Here is a 22,909-nt window from a genome sequence, read left to right as displayed (position 1 = left end):
CCTGAGAACTTTGGTGCAAGGAATACATAGGCTATCGGAAAAAGGGAAGGACACTGTTAATCCAGGTTGACTAGAGAAACAAATTCATAGACAGTCATATGTGTATACGAAAGAGCTTTATGTAAGTAGTAATTATATATTAAGAAAGCATCCCAGTCCAGTCAAGATCAAATCCATAAGTCCAATGTTAGCCCATATGTCTGATACCCGTCTATAAATTCCTCTTCAGACTCACACAACACATGCAATGACACCAAATGCAGGAAGATCACAGGCCAGTGGGTGAACGTCTTGTGGAAGCATCTCAGTGCTGGCATGGGTCTCCACATGGCTCCTTCAGCTCCAGGGCTCTGGCTTCATCAGGATATCTCCATGTGGCTTATCAACAGGAATATGAAGCTGCGAGTGTGTGTCCAGCCTCCAGGGAGGAAGACAGGAGTTCCCATAATCCTCAGGAGAAAGCCATGCCCACACAGAAGCACCATTGGATATGACCTTATTGACAGGCTCCCCCCCCGCCCCCCCCCACACACACACACTCAAGTTGACAGGAGATTATGGAACTGCCACAGAGGAGTCACAAATTGACAAGTGGGATAACTGAAGATGAAACACCTCTGCACATCAAAAGAATTCGCCAAGAGAGTAATAAGAGAGCCCACAGCCTGGGAAAACATCTTTAGCAATGACACATCAAAGGCTTTATTACTAAAATCTACAATGCTCTACTAGCCTAAATAAGAAAAAAAATGATGAATAGCTCATTGAGGAGATCAGAAAAGGACCTGACCAGAAGTTTCACAAGACCAGAAATCTGAATGACCAATAAACATATGAGAAAATGTTCCTGATCATACCACCTAACCCCTTCAAAGATATCCCAGTTCAAAAAATCAGAAAGCAGCAACTGTTGGGGGGACTGTGGGGAGATAAGAACTCTAACCCACTGCTGGTGAATCTGTAGGTAAGTGTAACCATTATGGAAATAAATTTGGCAATACCTAAAACAAATGGAAATCAAGCTACCATACAGCCCCACAATCTCCCAACTGGGCATATACCCAGAAGAGTCTAGAAAAAGACCACATACATATACGTTCCAATGTTCATCATGGCACAGTTCGCAATCACAAAGAGTTGGAAACAATTTAAATTTCCATCAACAGACAAATGGATTAAAAGACCCTGGTATATACATACAATGAAGTATTACACATCCAGAAAAAAACAGCGATGAACACATGAAGCACATTGCCACATGGGAAGAGTTGGAGGAAATTATGCTAAGCAGAGTAAGTCAAGCACAAAAGGCCAAGTACAACATGAGTCCACTGAGGTAAGCTCAAAGAGCACAAGAGGCACATGGGGGAAAGCCACTATTTAGAGGTCTAAGCAGTCTTGCAGGGGTGAGACCCAACCCAGGGATACACATGGCAGCCAACGAAAAAGGAGGGGAAAATCGAAAAAAGAGGACACGGGAAGGAGGAAAACAGGGCACTAACCCACCCATGGGGAGGGAATTTTTTTTGTCTCCACATGAAAGGAAGAGAGGCACCAGACCTCAACCTGTTTAGTCAAGACTTGAAGGCAACATACTGGCATGAAGTAGTAAACCAACAGAGAGGTCTGTGAGGCCAGCCCCAATCCCAGCTATGTAGACCCCTTCCCAGAAGAATGCACTACAGAGGACAGCACTGAAGTTACAGCTCGGTGAGAGGGCCGGGTCTGCTCAGAACACACGGGAGCAAACTAAGAGGGAGAGGGAGAGAGAGGAGAGATGGGGTGGGAAGACCATATCCTGACTCACCAAGCCCCAAGAACGATATTCATGCTTGAAGCAGCCAATGCACAGAGCGGACTATAGGGCCAGCCCCCACCAGGAGACACAGTATCCCCTCCCTGACCCACAGCTCTACGGGAGACAACACTGGAGACACAGTGTGGGAATTGTGTCTGGTCTGACACACCACCCAACCCCCGCCCTCCACCCCTACCAGGGTGAAACACAAAGGCAGTGCAACAGAGCAGCAAGGGTAGCAAAGCAATGAAGTCCCCAAAGAAACCCGAAAATAGACGTCAGGAGCAGGGCTTGCCACCTCATCAGACTCGGTCAGAAAACAATCATAAAGGTCAGCAGACAGATCTGGAACAATTTATAGGCTTTTAAAAAAATCTCTATCTATATAAGATAAGCAGGATAAACAATCCTAAGGAGAAAACAATGGGACCAACAATGGGGGGATATGAAAGATGGGGAGGTGGGGGAAAGGAATGAGGGAGACAACAAACCCAGGGACAAAGGAACAACAAATGATCTAAAATTGATGGCAAGGAGGGCGCAGAATGCCTGGTGGGGTAGCCAAGAGGAATTACTAGAAGCCAAGTGAAGGTTGAATATGATAGTGGGACAGGGGGAACATAAAAGGAAATAGAGAAAAGAACTAGGAGGCAAAGGACATTTCTAGAGGTCTAAATACAAGCATGTACATATTTAAATATATTTATGCATAATAATAGGGACATCGATCTATGTACATATACTTATATATTAAGTATTAAGGTAACACATAGACATTGGACCTCTACTCAAGTCCTACCTCAACACAAGAACACTTCATTCTAATAACCTGGCATTCTGTGATGCTCACCTTCCCAACATGATCGCTGAAGACAAAATGGGTATATAAGCAAAAGTGGTGAAGAAAGCTGATAGTGCCCAACGATCACGAGATCTAGCATCTGGGGTCTTAAAGGCTTGAAGGTAAACAAGTGGCCATTTAGCTCAGAAGCAACAAAGCCCACAGGAAGAAGCACACAAGCCTCTGTGATCATGAGGTGTTGACAGGATCAGGTATCAGGCATCAGAAGACACAAGACAAATCATATTGATGTGAACGAGGATGGGCGGAGAGGAGACCCAAAGCCCATCTAGACAATTGGACATCCCCTCACAGAAAGGTCACGAGGTAGGGCAAGCCAGTCAGGGTGCAGTATAGCACCGATGAGACATATAACTTTCCTCTAGTTCTTTAATGCTTCCTCCCCCTCAATTATCTTGACCCCAGTTCTACCTTACAAATCTGGCTAGACCAGAGCATGTACACTGGTACAGATAAGTGCTCTCAACACACAGAATCCAGGACAGATAAAGCCCTCGGGAACAATAATGGGAGTAGGGATACCATGAGGGTAGGGGGAAGGCGTAGGGAGAAAGAGGGAACCGATCACAATGAGCCACATGTACGACTAGCCCCCTGCCCACCCAGGGAGACAAACAACAGAAACATGGGTAAAGGGAGACATCAGATGGTATAAGATATGAAAAAATAATAATTTATACTTTAATAAGGGTTCATGAGGGTGGAAGGGTGGAGGAGGGAGAAAAAATGAGAAGCTGCTAACCTGCTCAAGTAGAAAGAAATGTTTTGAAAATGATGATGACAACATATGTACAAATTTGCTTGACACCATGGATGGATGTGTGGATTGTGATAAGAGTTGTGATACAAGCCCCCAATAAAATGGCTAAAAATAAAAATAATAGTAATAAAAGCACTGTGGAGGAGGAGGTGCTTGAGCGGGGCCCTAATAGATGAAGAGAAGTGTTCCTATGAGAAGCAAGAAAAAACTCATCTCAACAGAGAAAGCAGCATTCGTGAAGGGCCGAAAACTTGATTTTTTTTTAAAGCGATCTCCTCAGCCAAATATCCAAGTTTATTACTTATAAATTTACCTTCCATCAAACATCTGAACACAATTCAGACATGCTCTTTGCCATTACATAAACACTATCCTGCTTCCTCTACACTGAAATCACACAAACATCATGAACTTTCAAAAACTCACCGGAAGCACTTTTAACATCCACATTCCTTTTTTTTCTCCTTTTTGTTTTTTTTCCATTTTTACAATTTTAACATTTTATTTATTTTTAAATTTTTAACAGTTTTATTGGCATATAATTCGCATATCATGCAATGCACTGGTTCAATCATATTAAGAAGAGTTATACAATCATCACCACAATCACCCTTAGAATATTGTCTATATTGTACGCATGCTACCAGGCAGACTACAGTGGAAAGGGGGTTATTGCGGATGCAGCTGGGTTAAAATTTAGCATCTTACCATTTGATCTCCCTTTTGATGCATTTTAAATCTGTTCTACTTTTTCATATTTTCTGGAGTTTTTTTTGTTTTGTTTTGCTTTTGAGGTTATTAGTTGTTCTACTTTGTTATTGTGGGGGTTTTTTGTTTTTTGTTTGGGGTATGTTTTTCTGCGTATGAAATCTAGGATAGGTAAATCCATAGAGATAGTAACTAGACTAACAGATTTTGAGGGTATGACAGGGAAGTTTTTGGGGTGATGGGGATCTAATAACAATGAACACTTGCTTTTAATTAGCAACAGTGCATACAAGGAGGAAAGCTTAGTGAGACACAGGGCTTGGCAGGTAGATGGTGGTAGATGGGGGAAGTTTGCTGAAGAACTAGCCTTTAATTAGGTAAAGGATAATTAGTGCAAGGTTGGAGTAAGAGTATTGTGTGATTAAATGTGAATTTAGGAAAATTTTCCCTGTGGTGGTGTGGGGATGAACTGGAAACAGCAAGGTCAGGGAGAAGAAACTTTAGTCGATGTGATATGTCACCCTCAATCCCCTCTCAAGCACTCATTCCTCCACCTGCTGGGAAATCGGTGGCTGATGGTTCTCAGCTGAGACCCATTCTGTAAATTACCCTAGATCAAAATGTATGCCACATGGGATGGGCAGCTTCCCCACCTCCAATACAAGTATGTGGGAAGAGAATGGGAGGGTGCTGGCTTATAATATCCTGACCCCTTGGAGGAAGTTGGGACAACTCTGGGTGGCCACACAATTCCAGAGCTCCCATGCAGTTGGTTGAGACTGATCTTGTAGCTCTACTGCAGTTCAACTCCTCCTCCTGCGGAATCTTATTTCCTCCACTCCCCTCACCAGGGGTTTTTCTCCAATAGTCTTCTTTCATGAAGATCTCAGGAACTTTGAGGCCATTTCTCAGGAAACATGACCAAAGAAGACAATTGGAAAACCATGGTACTGAGGGCCCAAAATGGCATGATGGCAGTTGGGGATGGAGGAGAAAGAACTGGTTCATATGGCTGGCCCCACTATGAGACACGATGACCCTCAGTGACTAAGGGTGATACAGGGGACAGCACCGGAGACACAGTGTGGGAATTGCACCTGACCTGATCCCACTACACCGAGGCAAAGCACTGGGGGAGTGCAGCAGAACAGCAAGGGAATGGAGTGGCAAGGTCCCCAGGGAATGCTGAAAGTGGACTTTGGGGCCAAGGCGTGGTGCCCCAACAGACTGGACTGGAAAACGCTCCTAAGGGCCAACAAACGATCCTTGAACTAACTAAAAGCTTTTCTTTCGTGAAGTGTTTTATTTTGTTCTCTGTCAGTGGTTTGTTTTTATTGTTTTGTTGTCTGGTTATATACTGTTGCTTTGTTTTCCTCTCTTGTTTTCATGCATGCTAGTGCCTCCACAGGTCTGTCTGAATAGGACAGGCTGGATGAACAATTTGGAGCAAAAACAATGGGACCCACAGTTCCGGTGGGGGCTTGGGGTGGGGGGAGGTAGGGGGGTAAGGAAGTGGTGTCAACAAACACAGGTACAAGGGAACAACATGCGACCCAAAATGGTAGTGAGGGGGGAGTGGTAGGCCTGGTGGGGAATGAGCAAGGGTAAGGTTGCGTAGAGAAGAGGGATAGCTGTAGCCCAGGTGGGGATGGAGCATGGTGGTAGGGCAGGAGGAAAGTCAAGGGAGATGGAGGAAAGAGCTAGGAGTCAAGGGGCATTTATGGAGGTCTAGACAAAGACATGTACATACAAATATATATATGAGGATAGGGAAATAGATCTATGTGTCTATATTTATAAGTTTAGTATTAAGGTGGCAGAAGGACCTCGGGCCTCTACTCAAGCACTCCCTCAATGCATGAATACTTTCTTTAATTAAATTGGCACTCTACGATGCTCACCCTCCCAACACAACTGCTGAAGCCAAAGCAGGTGAACAAGTAAATGTGGTGAAGAAAACTGATGGTGCCAGGCTATCAAAAGAGATAGTGTCTGGGGTCTTAAAGGCTTGAAGATAAACAAGCGGCCATCTAGCTCAGAAGCAACAAAGCCCACATGGAAGAACACACCAGCCTGTGTGATCGGGTGGTCCCGAAGGGATCAGTTATCAGGCATCAAAGAGCAAAAAAACACATCATTGGGTGCACACCTCCATGATACGATCGCTGAAGACAAATGGGTGCATAAGCAAATGTGGCGAAGAAAGCTGATGGTGCCCGGCTATCGAAAGAGATAGTGTCTGGGGTCTTAAAGGCTTGAAGGTGAACAAGTGGCCATCTAGCTCAGAAGCAATAAAGCCCACAGGGAAGAAACACACCAGCCTGTGCAATCACAAGGTGCCAAAGGGACCAGGTATAAGGCATCATGCAAAAAAAAAAAAAGAATGTGTGTATATGTGTGTGTGTGTGTGTGTGTGTGTGTGTGTGTGTGTATGCCATAGTGAATGAAGGGGGAAGTGCAGAGTGGAGACCCAAGGCCCATTTGTCGGCCAATGGAGATCCCCTCATAGAGGGGTTTAGGAGAGGAGATGGGTCAGTCAGGGTGTGATGTAGTACCGATGAAGAACACAGCTTTCCCCCAGATCCTGGATGCTTCCTCCCCTCAACTACCATGATCCGAATTCTACCTTGCAGAACTGGATGGGGCAGAGGTTGTACACTGGTGCATAGAGGAGCTGGAGGCACAGGGAATCCAGGGTGGATGATACCTTAAGGACCAGGGGTGTGAGGGACGATATTGGGAGAGAGGAGGGTGAGTGGGTTGGAAAGGGGGAACTGATTACAGGGATCCACATGTGACCTACTCCCTGGGAGATGGACCGCAGGGAAGGGGGGGAAGGGAAACTCCGGATAGGGTAAGATATGACAAAACAACAATCTATAAATTATCAAGGGCACGTGAGGGAGGGGGGAGCGGGGAGGAAGGGGAAAAAAAGAGGACCTGATGCAAAGGACTTAAGTGGAGAGCAAATGCTTTGAAAATGATTAGGGCAAAGAATGTACAGATGTGCTTTATACAATTGATGTATGTGTATGTATGGATTGTGATAAGAGTTGTATGAGCCCCTAATAAAATGTAAAAAAAAAAGAACTGGTTCAGGAGGTATTTGGAAGGTAGGCTCAAAAGGACTTGCTGACAACTTGGCGGGGAGGAGGGAGCTGTCACCCAGCCAGCACCTAATGGGGGCTATTAGGTGATGTGGATGGGGAAGCAAGTTTTATGAGGACAGTAATCACTTCTTTGTGAGACAAATTGCGTTTGGAGTGTTTACTGGACATTCTCTTAAAGATCTCCAATAGGCAGCTGTCCAGAAGGCAGCAGTATGTATGGGGTCTGGAGCTCGGGGGAGAGGTCTGGGCTAGGGATACCGATTTGGAAGTCATTAGGGCTCGCAGTGACATAGAACACATGCCTGTGGAAAGGTACTGAATAACCAGGTATTGAATGAAGACGTCACGTATATATCATTTGAAAGAGCTAAGGAAAACCACAGAGATATCTACTTTCCAGCTAATCAGCATGTCTGTTTGAATGACTTAAACATGGTGCTCAGCAGTTGGCAGGATCAAGTGGGCTGAAGTTACCCCTGAACCAACGTTTCCCTAATGGCGTTAGTGAAGTGCTGTTTTAAATGGGAACTCCTTGAAAAGGTGAGTTACCGGACAAGTTCATTTAGAAAAGCCTCCTACATATAGTTTCCGCCTCAAAATTCATAGTATATGTTGTCAGCTTGCAAAGAGGTGGAGTCTAGCCTGTCAATCAGGTTGCAACCTGATGACCTCATTTGGAGGCATGAAGGAGGCGGGACACACACGCACTCTCCCTGGAGAGAGATTCCTGATGGCAAGCCTGATGGAGCTATGCTGATGTGGCCGCTGATGCAGTCAGAGACCTGGAGCTAAAGGAGCCACGTGGAGACCCACACCGATGCGGAGATGCTTATGACGCCACTGGATCCACAAGATTTTCCACCTACTGGTCTGTGATCTTCCTGCATTCAGTTTCATCGCATGTATTGCGTGAGTCAGTCGAGGAAAGCACAGATTGGTATTGGACATCTGGGCTAATATCAGACTTATGGACTTGATCTGGATTGGGCTTGGGTGTTTTCTTAATATACAATTACTCTTCATGTAAAGCTCTTTCTTATACACATATGAGTGTCTCTGAATTTGTTTCTCTAGCCTACCAGGACTAACACAATAAGTTAGCACAAGTCTTTTCTAGAGAACACGAGGTATTCATTAATACCTCATGTTGGGGGTACTAATTAATACTACACTAGTGTTGAGGGAATTCAATTTGGAAGTCACTACCTCAAGCCCCCAAGCATTGGTGATGTCACAACTCAGAATCAGGGATTGAGAGTCTCTTGAAACAGCGCCTGTGGTTAGTTCTCTTTCCCCAGGATCTCGTGGCATTGTGCCTGGCTTTAAAGGGGTGTGTGTGCAGCCAGATGGGTATGATGGGAGTGGCCTGTGCATGAATAAGTGTGGCTATATCTGAAGAGAATTCTGGTCATAAATTGGAACTTGTGAATAAGAAAGCAGACATATAAATAAGTGGAGGTAGATTGAAGCGTGTCGAGGCTTATTGGGTGGCCAGAGGGGGCTAGAAGGAGAAACTAGAGGTATACGTCTGAGGTTTTCACAAGATGAGAGTTGTTAAAATTTGAGCAAGACTTTGGAATTTTTATGAAATTAATTTCAGAGTTGAGATTACATTATAAGGTAGGAAAGCACCCATGGGAGATGATAAAGCCCACACAAGTGTTCATGATAGAAAGGGAGTAAGGGTGTGCTATTGGAGCATGACCAGTGATACTGCTGTATGATGTGGAAACCCTGCTGTTTGTGTCAGTTCACACTTTCAATTAATGACAGAGGAATACCATCCATATCATCTAGAAAGACTAAGGGGGAATGGGATGCTGATTGCTTATGAAAGGCAGAGAAGAAGAAGAAGAAAAAGAAGAAAGAAAGAGGAGGAAGAGGAAGAGAAAGATGAGGAGGAGGAGGAGGAGGAGGAAGAGAAAGAGGAAGAGGAGGAGGAAGAGGAAAAGACCTGGGTGCATCACCTCCATGAAAGCTGGCAAGCTGGTACATTTGTCGAACCCAATAGCAGTCAAATGCAGGTGGACTGACTCAAGCAGACGACTTAGGTGTCTCCAAAACTTCAATTAATGACCTCGGTCAGCGAAGCGTCTGGGGCCAACCCTCTCCGTGAAGGAGGACATCATCCTTGGTAAAGCAGTTGTCGTTATTGTTAGGCACCATGGACTCGGTTCTGACCGATAGTGACATCAGAACAAAGCACTGCCCAATCCCACAGCATCTTCATCATGACTCCTATGCTGGGCACCATTATTGCAGCCACTGTGTCAATCCATCTCACTGAGACCTCTTCCTCTTTTTCTTTTTCATTGCTGCCGCCGCCCCCCACCTCCAGCACACACCCACTCATACACTCTATCAAGCATACTGTCCTTCTCCAGAGACTTGCCTCTCCTGACAACATGTCCAAAGTGTGTAAGGCGAAGTCTCTCCATCCTTGCCTGTAAGGAGCACCCTGTCCTGTTGGCAGTTCATGGTGTTTCCAATATTTGTTTCCAATATTTGTCACCAGCCTTATAACTAATTCAAATGCATCAATTCCTCCTCAGTCTTCCTTATTCAATGTCCAACTTTCACATGCACATAAGGCGATTGAAAATAACATGGCTGGCTGGCTGGATGGCTGGATGGATGAATTGTGAAAAGAGCTGTACAAGCCCCCAGTAAAATGATTTTTTTCAAAAGAAAATAGCATGGCTTGAGTCGGCGTACCTTAGTCCTCAAAGTAACGGTAGAGAGGGTCAGCGAAAAACGGAAACACCCTCACTGATGTGGATTCACTCCGGGATGGCAACCATAGGCCCCAATGTAGAAATGATTGTGACGATGGCAAAGAGCCGGGCAGGGCTTTGTTCTATTGTGCGTAAGTTCACGAAGTGTCCGAACTGGCTTGGCAGCACCTAACAAAAACCACAAGGGGGTTGAGGTCACCGGCGTGCTCACTACACAGAGGCCGAAGTACCCGTGAAACGCAGTCAGAGTAGAGCAGAGAATGGTGTGTGCAAAGAACGCAGGCTTCCATTTCAGCTATGCCCAGGGCTTCCCTTTGCCCGCAGAAGGCAAGGCAGAGCCACCTATGTGTCAAAAACTCTGAATCATGCAGGATGAAGGAATTCCACAGATGATGAAGGTTTTAAATTATATATTATCTTATTCATTTTCTTTTCTTTTTTTTACTAGGGGATCATCCAACTCTTATCACAATCCATACATACATCAATTGTGTAAAGCACATCTGTACATTCATTGCCCTCATCATTCTCCAAACATTTGCTCTCCATCTTATTCATTTTCTGTTTCTGTTGAGAATATACATAGCAAAACCTGTATCAATTCAGCAGTGTCTACGTCGATTAGTGATTACATTGATTACACTGATTACATTGATTACACTGATTACATTCTTGGTATCGTTACATTCTCACCCTCCATTCTGGTGTTCACTCTACATTCCTACCTAACCTTTCAAGTTGCTGTTTTCTGCTTGATTGCATATCCCACTGTCACTGAACCAATTTGACTCCCAGAGACCCAACAGAGTCCATACAGAGAGATCTTAAAAGGGCATCATGCTCAAGGCAGACATTCTTTCCTGAGTAAGCTATTGTTTAAGATTTCAGCCCCTCCCTCCAGAAGAATTTATTTCAGAGGACAGCACTGAATCTCCAGCTCAGGGAGAGGGACATGTCTGATCAGAGCGCACAGGAGCAGATAAAGGGGGAGGAGGAGAGAGTGGAGCACATCCTGGCCCACCAGGCCTTGAGGACGATGTTCCCACTCAGAGCAGCCAGTCCACAGAGAGGATCACATGGCCAGCCCCACTATGAGACACGACATCCCTCACTGACCCATAGCCCTACAGGGGACAACACTGGAGACAAAGGGTGGGAATTGCACCCGAACTGATCCCACCACACCAAGGCAAAACACTAAGGGGGTGCAACAGAACAGCAAGGGAATGGAGCGACCAGGTCCCCAGGGAATGCTGAAGGTGGACTTTGGGACCAGGGTTTGTACCCCAACAGACTGGACTGGAAAACACTCCTAAAGGCCAACAATAGTCCTTGAACTAACTACAAAAAAAAAAGATTTCAGAACCTATAAGGACAGCAAGGGTTGAGGGGTGGGGGGGGGTGCACTTTGGGGAGTGGGTTTAAAAGGGAGAATATGTCAAGGAGTCCGGGAAGATAAAAATGTTTGGAAACTGATTATAGAAGCTATTGTACAATTCTGCTTGATGTGATTGAACTGTGGGATGATATATGCATTCCTTCTCAATAATAAATTAAGAAGAAGATTTTAGGGAATATTTTTGTTTTGAGGTTTGAAGAGTGTTTCGGGACAATCGTTTCAGAGTTCATCCAACCTCCATGGCTGAAGAAAGTCTAGAGTCCATGAGCAAGTATGATTCTGTTCTGCGTTGATCAGGATTATTCCATCGACTCTGATCAAAACGTTCTGTTACGGTAGCCAGCCGCCATCTCGTTCGTTGGGACTCATGGCAAAGGAGGCAATTGCTCATGGAGGTAACAAGTCACACATTCTAGTTCCTCCTCAAATTTCTCCTCTCCTTCTTCAGTTGCCCCAACCAAATACAAAGGAATTACTCTGCCTTGGTCACTTGCAAGTTTTTGAGACCCTTGGCACTAGAGGTTAGAATAGAGATACTCAACACGTCAAGGATGGCAAGATTTTGTCTTACCTACTTTGGGCATTTTGTCAAGAGAGACCAGTCCCTGGAGAATGACATCATGCTTGGTAACGTGGAGGGACAGTGAGAGAGAGGAAGGCCCTCTAGGGATGAGCTGACACGGTGGCTGCAACAATGGGCTCAGTCTTAGGGAATGATGCAGGACCATGCCGTGTTTTGATTGTAGATAGAAAGTGCTTTGAAAATGGCAAAGGCAACATATTTACAGATGCGCTCGACACAGTGGATGGATGGATGGATGGATGGATGGATGGATGGATGGATGGATGGTAGTGATAAGAGCTGTACAAGCCCCCAGTAAAATGATTTTTTTAAAAGAAGACGTGTGCTTCTGATTGAATCTTCACAAAATAAATATGCTCATGTGCTCAGCTCCCAGCTTAAGAACCAAACCACTACCCACCAAGAGTCATGGGTCACCTACTCAGAAACCGCAGCAGAGCCTGCAACAAAATAGCATCTAAGTCAGACCTGTATAAGGTATTGCAGACACTCTAAAATTTAGCGCTTTTCTTTTAATCATTTTATTAGGGGCTCTTACAACTCTTATCATAAGCCATATATACATCAATTGTGTAAAGCACATCTGTACATTCATTGCCCTCATCGTTCTCAAAACATTTGCTCTCCACTTAAGCCCCTCACATCAGGTCCTCATTTTTCCCTTCCCTCCCCGCTCCCCGCACTCCCTTGAAGCCTTGATAATTTATGAATTATTATTTTGTCATATCTTGCCATGTCCAACGTCTCCCCTCATCCACTTTTCTGTTGTCCATCCCCCCAGGGAGGAGGTCACATGTAGATCCTTGTAATCAGGTCCCCCTTTCTAACCCACCCTTCCTCCACCCTCCCAGTATGGCCACTCACATCACTGGTGCCAAAGGGATCATCCACCCTGGATTCCCTGTGTTTCTGGTTCCTATCTGTACCAGTGTCCATCCTCTGGTCTAGCCAGACTTGCAAGGTAGAATTCGGATTATGATAGTGGGGGTGGGTGGGAACTAGAGGAAAGTTGTATTTTTCATCGTTGCTACATCGCACCCTGTCTGGCTCGTCTCCTCCCCGAGACCCCTCTGCAAGGGTATCTCCAGTGGCCTACAAATGGGCAAATTTAGTGCTTTGTACATTTCCTTGGACTGTCTTATACAATGGGCTATAATAACAATCTGTATCAAATAACCCTAATAGAATGTGCTGGTGGCCTGTCTTAACTAACCCCAGGGAAAGCAAATCTTCCTCAAGTTCAGACGTGGGCCTGTGTCTAGGTCAGCAGCCTGTCAGCAAGAAGCAGAAGTGTGGACAGGTACGCAGCCAGATGCTGGATCAGCCATTTCACTTTGGCCAGGCGTTATGTAATTTTCACTGTACAGCATTCCCTACTTTTGATCAAGAATTTCTTGGAGCATGCTTGCTTCTGTGTGAGCCTTTTCCCCCACAAGGTTCTTGCGGACACTTAGCATTTTAAAACTTCCCGCAGACGGGTGAGTCCCCATTAGGCATCTTCACCACCATCCCTATGGCATCCTGCTGCAGTGACCTGGGCGACTGTTGGGAGTGTGGCTGTGTAGAGGAAACCACTTGATCGTTTCAAACGTCTGAGCCAGGGGGCGCTATTCCCCCATTTGGCTATACAAATGAACAGAATCGATGTATATCTTTTTTTTCAAAGACCTTAAAGTGGTATTTTGAGTTGCAGCGCTGGTTCCGCATTCCATACATTGTCTCGAAGAACAACTAAAATAATTGCTAATTTATCCTAACAATACTCCCCAGAGTGACTGGGTTTTTGTTTTTTGTTTTTTAATTTAAAAGAGAATGGCCCTCAGAGCTAAAGTTTCCCACCCATAAGAACTCTGTGCACAACAAGTCAAAGTTCAAAAAGACCCTTAAGAGCAATGGCTTGTGTGCGTTACCTGAAGTTCCATGAAAGCCAGAAATCTGGACAGTAGACTAGGAGGTACACCAGGTACCAACCCAAACCAAACTCACTGCCTTTGCGTCCATTCTGAATCACAGCAACCTTCCAGGACAGAGAACTGCCTTCTGTACGTGTCTGAGACTGTGGCTCTTTCCAGGAGTAGAAAGCCTCCTCTTTCTCCCCTGGATCAGCTGATGGTTTCAAATAGCTGACCTGGAGGGAGGCAGCCCAATTTCTTAATGTATTAATTCTTCTTTCTAAGGGTTTAAAAATGTTTCCTTTGTGGTCTTAATTTTATTTCGTCTCATATTTAACAGCATAACAAGAAATCATACCATCCTAACCCATTAGGTAGGTATTTTAGGAGAAAGCAGAAAAATGCTTTCTTATATCCAGAAAATAAACATGGAGATGTCAGCAAAATTCTCACCAAAAAAACACACAGTAACTCTTCAATCCACTCAGTCCTATTGAAGGAGTTCTGTCGCATGCAGCTCTGAGTCTGGCTGTGAGCCTGGTAAGTGCTACGCAACATTCTGGAAATCCTGGCGAGAAGGACGAGGCTTTCTGCTCCCATAAAGACTTACAGCCCCACCCTGCAGTGACATGACAGGTTGGGACGCCTGGAGCAGGGGTCTGTACTGGGAAGAATGGATCCAGGAAGGCCCCCACTAACATCAACCCCGATCCTTAGGGTCAGCAGAGCCCAGTGGAAAGAGAGCTGGAACTGTGTAGGACAGCAATGCAAACAAACGTTGCGGCTCCAGGTGAAGCTGTGCTCACACAGACTCCTCGTACCGATGTTGTCGGGAGTACTAGGTCATAGGGAAAATTGATGATGATAAGAGTGTAGTCAACTTATACCCCAGGGAAATGATTGACAATGCTGGACTTCTTTGTTTATATACGTTTTTGCTTTCCTCCTTGTAGCTTGCTTTTTTTGTGTGGTGTTTTTTTTTTTCTTTCTCTTTGGGTGTGTGTGTGCTGTTTGTTTGGTTGCCGGTTGGCTTATGGCTGCTATTGGTGCAGCTGATATTACAGGGTGTGATTTTGTCATATCATGAGTGCCAAAGTAAACCTGAGACCTGCAAACCCCATGGACAAGCAGATGGAGCCTGGGCTCCTACTTAACTCTAGCCCCAACTCAAGAACAGTTAGTTCTGATAACATGGCCCAGCTCAACACTCACCTTCATGAAAGGATCACTGAAGATAAGGGCGCCACAGCAAAGTGTGGTGAAGCAAGTAGATGGTGCCCGGCTATCAATCAAAATAATGTCTGGGGGTTTTAAAGGCTTGTATTCAAACAAGCAGCCTTCTAAACAAGGAGTCAACTAAAGCCACACAGAAGACTCACCAGCTTGTGTGATCCGAAGATGGCAATTGAACGATTCTAATATGGTGAAAAGAGAAGTATCAGAGCTAAAAGTATGAACACCCAATTTTCAGAAGGCTGTGGAGGACAGTGGGAGCCCCAAACCCATCTGCAGAACATCTAGTCAGACCGAGCCGCTGGCTGATCTGCTTTAGCCACAGACGAGAGTCTCAAACAGCCTTACTAGCAGGCAGAGACCATTGGAATCTTGAAGATGCTGGATTGAACCCAGTACTTAGCCAGATGACCTCCCTGTAGACCTGACCCGAGTTGGTTCTGGGTACAAGTATCTCTTATTGTTTCATGACAGAAATTTCTTCCCTGGCTTGTGGAGTGTTGATGAGGCTCTTTTCTTTCATCCTTACCACCTTATTTCGATTTTGCTTTTAATTGTTTCTGTTGGGTTTCCCAGTTTGGGAAGCACGGGGGAGTGGATGCAGAGTGATAAGAGCTGATACAAGGGTTGAGAGGGGATGCAGTTGCGGGGGGGTTGGTAGGGAGGGGAAGGGGATTTGAAGAATGAAAAATGAAGGCAGGAGGGGGAGAGAGCACTAGAACTGACTGGGCTTACACAATTCATTTTAAAGACAATTTATGGGGTGGGGGTGTCCTAAAATTGATTTGGTAATGATTGTCAACTTCTCATTGATGTGATTGAAGGATTCAACTATCGAATTGTGTGCTACGTAACTTATGTGCCAATAAAAGTTTTAGAAAATATTTACAACCTGGTGCAGATAGGAGCTGGAGGCACAGGGAATCCAGGGTGGATGATATCTTCAGGACCAGGGGTGTGAGGGGAGATACTGGGAGGGTAGAGGAAGAGGGTAGGTTGGAAAGAGGGAACCGATTACAAGGATCTACAAGGATCTACATGTGACCTCCTCCCTGGGGGACGGACAACAGAAAAGGGGGTGAAGGGAGATGCCAGACAGGGCAAGATATGACAAAATAACGATGTATAAATTATCAAGGGCTCATGAGGGAGGGGGGAGCGGGGAGGGAGGGAAAAAAAGAGGACCTGATGCAAAGGGCTTACATGGAGAGCAAATGCTTTGAAAATGATGAGGGCAAAGAATGTACAGATGTGCTTTATACAATTGATGTATGTATATGTATGGTTTGTGATAAGAGTTGTATGAGCCCCTAATAAAACGTTTAAAAACAACAACAAAATATTTACAACCAAGGAAACCCACAGGAGTATTCTCTGTCCTACAGGGTCGACCATGAGTTGGAAGTGACTTGTTGGCAGTGAGTTTTTTGTTCAGTTATTGGTTGTTTTCATAAGTCCAATCCAACCCATCATTCGTTGAAATACATCAGTCAAGGGCTTTCAAGCAAAGGCACAGAGCAAAAGTTTATCTGCAGGTGACAAAACTTAATATGGCCATGATTAATTTATAATGCTAGTACTTCTTAAACAAAGCCCGGTGGACATCAGTTAATCCATTCAGAGAATGACCTTTCTAGAGGTCTGGCTCTACATCTCTCCCTAGGAACCCAGTGGGGTAACCGACTTTACATCCTAACTCTGCCACCTGTTGGCAGACGGTTCCCTGGCGTGTGGCTGCCGTTAAGTGCCGTCAAGTTGGCTCCACCCACAGAGACGTTGTCCACTTCAGAAACTGGGGTGACAATGTAGTACTTTGGCAGGGAGACAGATGGAGGTCTGTGCAGTACCTGCTAGAAGGTGCTTCAACACTAGGACCTGGCTCTTCTTTGCAGAGAAACTTCTTGAAAAGTAGTGGAGAAAGCAGCACGGCAGAGAGGCCCCACCTCATCTCCTTTGGCCACACAGGTAGACAGCAACTCCACACAAACCCACGAGAGAGTGCTCCCAAGGTCCTCCAGTTCCATGCTGCGTCCCAGCATCTTTTTCAGGGGCACCCCCACATCCCCAGGCAGTTCTCATGATTACAGGGGAACTTACCAGGTTAGCACAAGTCAAGGTCAGTAAAAAGTAAGGATGCAGTCACTGATCCACAGCCACACCTTGCCTCAGCCAGCAGCCACGTGTCTGTCCCTGGTCTTCAGCCTCTTGGTCATGGGGTCCCTTGGTCTCTGTCTCAGTGGGACAGGAAGCCTGCCTGCCGCTCCACCTCACTGTCTCGCAGTCTCAAAGGTGCAGCCCCTGCTCTGTCTTGGGGTAGCCCCTTCACTTTCTTCCGTGGTCTCTGGTCTCGGTCTCTGCTATTGTAGGCAGAGAACTTGAACATGCTCCACTGAAGACTCTTCTTCCTGATGGTCCCGGGATTCTCTCAGTTCCTGCTTCTGAGATGGCTCTCTTACACACAGGGGAGTGTTGACGAAACCTCACCAGTCCCCTCGATTAGTGTTTCACAGCCCCTACCTGCCTGGTCTCACCCGGACATCTGGTGGCAGTTACAGAGACCAGGATAGAAGACCCACATTATCAAAATGCAAGTCCTCACGTGTCCACCCATCCAAAAGCCCAGCTCGCTGCCACGGGCTGGATTCTGACTCATGGACAGTTACCATTTCCATAAACCAGGGAGCTAATCTTTGTGAAGTTGCTAGTGAACTGTGCTGAAAGGCTGTACTCTCCTTCGGTGGTAGCTAACTGTGAACCATTTTCTCTGGTTGCTAATAGTTCATATAGAGGGAGATTGTGTTAGCCCAGGTAGACTAGAGCAACAAATCGAAAGAAATGCATATGTGCACATAGAAATGTTTTATATAAAGGGTCATTAATTGTACATTAAGAAAGCATCCCAACCCAGGTCAGTAGTCCAAGCCTATAAGTCCGATATTAGCCCATATGTCCGATACCAATCTATAAAGTCCTCTTCAGACTCACGAAACACATGCAATGACGCCAAATGTAGGATGATCACATGCCAGTAGGTAGAAAGTCTTTGGATCTAGTGACATTGTAAGCATCTCAGTGTTGGCAGGGGTCTCTACATGGCTTCTCTGACTCCAGAAGTCTGGTTGCATCAGGGCAGGGCTTCTCCAGCTCAGGGCACTAGTGTAGCTTCATGTGTCTTGTCAGCTGCAATGTCTCCCAGGGAGTGACCTGAGAGAGAGATCTGTCTCCCGCCTCCAAGGAGGAAAACACAGGAGTTCCCAGAATTCTCAGGAGAAGGCCATGCCCACACAGAGGCCTCCTTGGCTATGACCCAGTTGACAGACCAGACTCCACCCCTTTACTCTTAATCCTCTCGAGTCCCAAATTGACTCCAGATTATATACCTACCATACCACAGAGAAATTAGAGTTCTTCAGCATATTATTCTTAAAGGGTTTGTGAAGATTTGAAGTTTTTCCAAATAAAAAGATGGAGAGAAAAAATATAGCACAAAAAAAATCCTGTCGGTTTCCCTTTCTGTCCCCTGGATTCTTAGGAGGAGACCATGGCCAGAGTTGGTAACGGCCCTAGACGGTGGTCAGTGGTCCACACAGAGTCGATTCTGGCCTGTGGCGACCCCGTCCAGGTGGGCAGCGTGGACCTGCTCCATCAGGGTCTCCAGGCTGTGACCTTTCGTCCCACAGGGACCTTTTGTCCCTGTGAGAGTTCAAGCCATCAAACTTCTGTTTGCAGTCGGCTGCCTCCAACACGGAAATCACCGTGTCAGTGTTAGTAAACACGGACTTGCACGGGGCTGCTGCCTGGACATCTTCCCTCAGGCCTGCCCACCCAGGGACTTCTTGGGGTGCTGGGGTCCTGCCTGAGGGCATGGGTTTGTGTACTTCTTGGGGAAGAATGCCCAAAGTTGTCTCTCAGAACAGTGGACTCCTTTATGAATATGGAGACAGAGGACGGTCAGAGGAATATGCAAACAGTCCAGGGTCCAGGGGAAGTCCAGTGGGGGGAGGAAGTCTCAGGAGTCTCTTCTCAATGTGACCCGTGTCCACTTCTAAGTTGGAAAATTGCCACGGAGTGCAGGCTGGGCAGGGTTGTTTAGACCTGCTGCCCTCTGGCCACGTTGGGTCTGGGCTTTGTGGCCTTGCCAAACACCACCGAACTTCCCCCTGGCCGAGAAATTTCTTGTTGACTAAGAGCAAATTCTGCCCTGAACCAGGCAGTCTACGTCCTGAGGACCAATACAATAGGCATAGGGTAATTTTTGTATCTCAATGTGGGGCTTCTCATCAGGAGGAGAATAGAAAACCCCCTCTGTCTCCCCTGGAGCTGGTGGTTTTGAACTGGTGACCTTGCAGTTAGCAGGCCAGCACATAACTCCTACCCCACCAAGACCAAGGGCTCTTTTAGGCTTATACAGTAGTTGATAATAGGTACCCCCTCACTGTCATAGAGTACCCTAGAGGATTTCCAGTCCTGTCGATTTTTATGGAAACAAACCACCTTAACTTTCTCCCTCAGAGCACTTTGAACTGCCAACCCTGTGGTGGTTAGCCCAGTGCCTAATCCACCGAGCCACCAGGTAGTAGTGTATCAGTGTTGATTTCCTAGTTTCCCTACTGGCACTTGGGTCATGTAAGATACTCACCTGGGGGACACTGGGGAAAGGTAAACTATTTATTTAATATATCTGTGAGTCTAAAATTACCCTCAGGTTTCCTTACACCTCGATCCAGGTTCCTTTTCCTCTGACCAGAGCATGTGCACCGATTCTTCGCTTTCTAAGTTATTAGCATACGCAGTTCTTTGAAAGGTGGTAACCCAGAAACTTGTCTTAGAAACGGTGTCCTGTGAAGTTGCCCCTTGAATCCTTAACACACCACCACGCCTTAGTTATTCGCATGCTGGCCAGTAGGTGGAAGCACGCGATCACGTTCTGCTCAGCAACACCTCAGCCAAAAGGACAAGGCATTTGTGAAGAGGGAGGTGCAACCCAGAGAAGCCCACACACAGGAGCTCCAGGTGACAGTCACTGTGCGACGTATAATCACTGTACAGAGATGCCCTTCTTGTAGGCACTTCACTGATGAGGCACTGAGGGATGAACTTGTAAACAGTGATGTAAGGCTTGGAGGCAAATGATCCAACCTCACCCCACGCTGGACCCACCCTGTTCTCTCCCCAGTCCAGAAATAACTAGGGACGGCCTAGGCACTGGGTGTTTAATGGCGTCCTGCTTAAGGCATCACGAAGGGTGAACTGGAAATTTTTAAAATTATTTTATTGGGAGCTCTTACAGATATTTTAACAATCCATAATTCAATTACGTGAAGCCTCCTTGTGCACTTGGTGCCACCATCGTTTTCAAAACATTTCCTTTCTTCTTAAACTCTTTGATATCAGCTCCCCTTTATTCCCCCCCTCACCCTACCCCCTAGGAACCCTTACTATTATATATATATATATATATATATATATATATATATGTAGTAGTACTATTGTCATACCTTACAACTTCCAATGTAACCAACCATTCACCTACAATTCAGTTATCCATTCCCCTCAAGGGGGTGGGGGGTTATACAGTCATCATTCCTCGAACAATCTTTATACAAATCACCATACGAAAAATATAAAAATAAATAAAATAAAACAAATCACCATATGAAGGTCAAACACGATGAATGAGGTGAACCTAAGACCCATGACAGTAAGGGGAGGAAATATTTAAGAACTATTTAGAGGATAGTTAATGTGTTTCATCAGTGCTACCCTGCACCCTGGATGTGTCATCCCTTCTGTGTGACCCTTCCGCGAGGGACTGTCCAACCATCTTACAGGTGTGTTTGGAGTCTCCACTTTGTCAGCGCTTCTTCATGTCAATTTGATTGCTTGTTTCTGAACTTCTGATACCTGTCCCTGTCAACACCTCATGATCACACTGGTTGGTATGCTTTTGCTTCCCTGCTAGATGGCTGTTGTTGCTTCCCTGCTAGATGGCCGCTTGTTTAACTTCAAGCCTTTAAGACCCCAGATGCTATTACTGTACCTTTTGATAGCTGAGCACCATCTGCTTTCTTCATCACATTTGCTTATGCACCCATTTTGTCTTCGGCGATTGTGTCGGGTAGGTGAGCATCATACATTGCCACATTATTAGAACAAGCTGTTCTTTAAATGAGGTAAGATTTAAATAGAGACCCAAAACCCATCTGCTTTCTTGTTATACATATATGCTATATAATATATATATACACACACAAATGCACCTATCTTTATATATTTACATCTATGCCTATCTATATAAATACTTTCTTGGTCTTTCTTCTTTTTCTTGTTTCTTTTCTCTTGCCCCACTATCATGGTTACCCATTGTTCACCTCTCAGTAATTCCTGTCAGATACATTTCAATTGATCAGACCAGGAACATGACACCCTCCTCACAGTCAATTTTAGATCCTCTGTATCGTTACTCACTCCCTTCCCTGCCCCCATCTCCTCTCCCATGTCTTCAGCGTTAGTGTCTGAGGGGTGTGCTTTCTACAAGACCCATTGCTTTTGAACTGGAAAATGTTAAGGCTTTCCCAAGAATGAATTACAAAGAAACTTTTAAACATCCACAAGATAATGTTCTACAGCCTACTATGGTGAGTAGCCAGTGGGGTCTTAAAAGCAGGTGAGTAAAAAAATAATAAAAATAAAAGCTGGTGAGTAGCCATGTAGGGCGCAACTATTGATTTCTCCCTGTCTGGAGTAAAGAAGGGTGAAGAAACAGAGAAACAGTTAGTCCAAAGGTAGAATAGTCCGCATGAGCCTCCGCTTCCTGAGACCAGAAGAACTAGAGGGTGCCCTGCTATCACTATTGATCGCTCTGGAAGGGATCGCAGCAAAGGTCTTGGTTACAGTGGGAGAAAATTATGGAACAAAACTCAAAATCATGAAGAAGGTGGGAAGAGAATGAGGTTTACTGGCCTGATGGAGACTATGGCCCTTAGCCACTCTTTAGGCTGGAAATGAACTCACCCCCACAACTCAACTTTCTGCTACACAAGAGATAAATTAAAAGGGACTACAAATAATACCAGGGAAATATTCACTCTTCAGAACATTGTTTCTCAAAGTGGGTGATACTGCCCCCTGGGGGACATTGACATGGTCCAGGGAGGGGCTGCAAAAACAGATACCTACACTTTGTCCTGGATTATGGGCTATGGTACAAATGTCTTTAATTGCCAGTGGAATGCTGAGTAACTTTTTCCCCCCCTATAGAGGTGGTGGTAAATAGTTACCTGGCAGGGGAGATACCATGATCACGAAGGTGGTTTTCCCAGGGCAAGGTTTATCCATTGCACTCCGGAGGTGCTGACCCCTGCGGTTTCCCCAAATGTGGAAAACTCGACTGCATGATTTGTGGTAGCAGGTGACGGCATTTGTGCTCGCCCCTGATTTTTTTCTTTAAATAAAGGTGATGGTGATCCCAACAAGTGTGGGAACCTATGTTTAGGACAATCAACCGTATAGAACAAAAAGCAGCATGTGCCCAGGGATAAAGCTCAGAAGGCATTGAACAATTTGGAGGCGAAAACAACAGGACCGACAGTTCCAGGTGGACGTGGGAGAGGGGGAGGTGGGGGGAAAGGTCCTGGTGTTAACAAACAAACCCAGGGACAAGGGAACAAGTGATCCAAATTGGTGCTGAGGAGGGTGTAGGAGGCCTGGTAGGGCATGATCAAGGGTAATGTAACTGAGAGGAATTACTGAAACCCTAATGAAGGCTGAACAGGATAGTAGGACAAGAGGAAAATCAAAGGAAAAAGCTAGGAGGCAAGGGGCATTTG

General features: G+C 45.6%; 1 non-coding gene across 1 annotated transcript; it reads left to right on the top strand.

The window, feature by feature from the left end:
• The first annotated feature begins 22,352 nt into the window (after positions 1 to 22,352).
• On the top strand, positions 22,353 to 22,516 carry LOC142427209 (U1 spliceosomal RNA). The gene has a single exon (XR_012780020.1). It is a non-coding gene; the product is annotated as a U1 spliceosomal RNA (small nuclear RNA).
• Positions 22,517 to 22,909: the final 393 nt, after the last annotated feature.

Source organism: Tenrec ecaudatus, chromosome 14 (assembly GCF_050624435.1).
Source record: "Tenrec ecaudatus isolate mTenEca1 chromosome 14, mTenEca1.hap1, whole genome shotgun sequence".
NCBI classification, from domain to species: domain Eukaryota; kingdom Metazoa; phylum Chordata; class Mammalia; order Afrosoricida; family Tenrecidae; genus Tenrec; species Tenrec ecaudatus.
The sequence above is the reverse complement of the archived record's forward strand: the minus strand, read 5'-3'. Positions and strand labels throughout refer to the sequence as shown.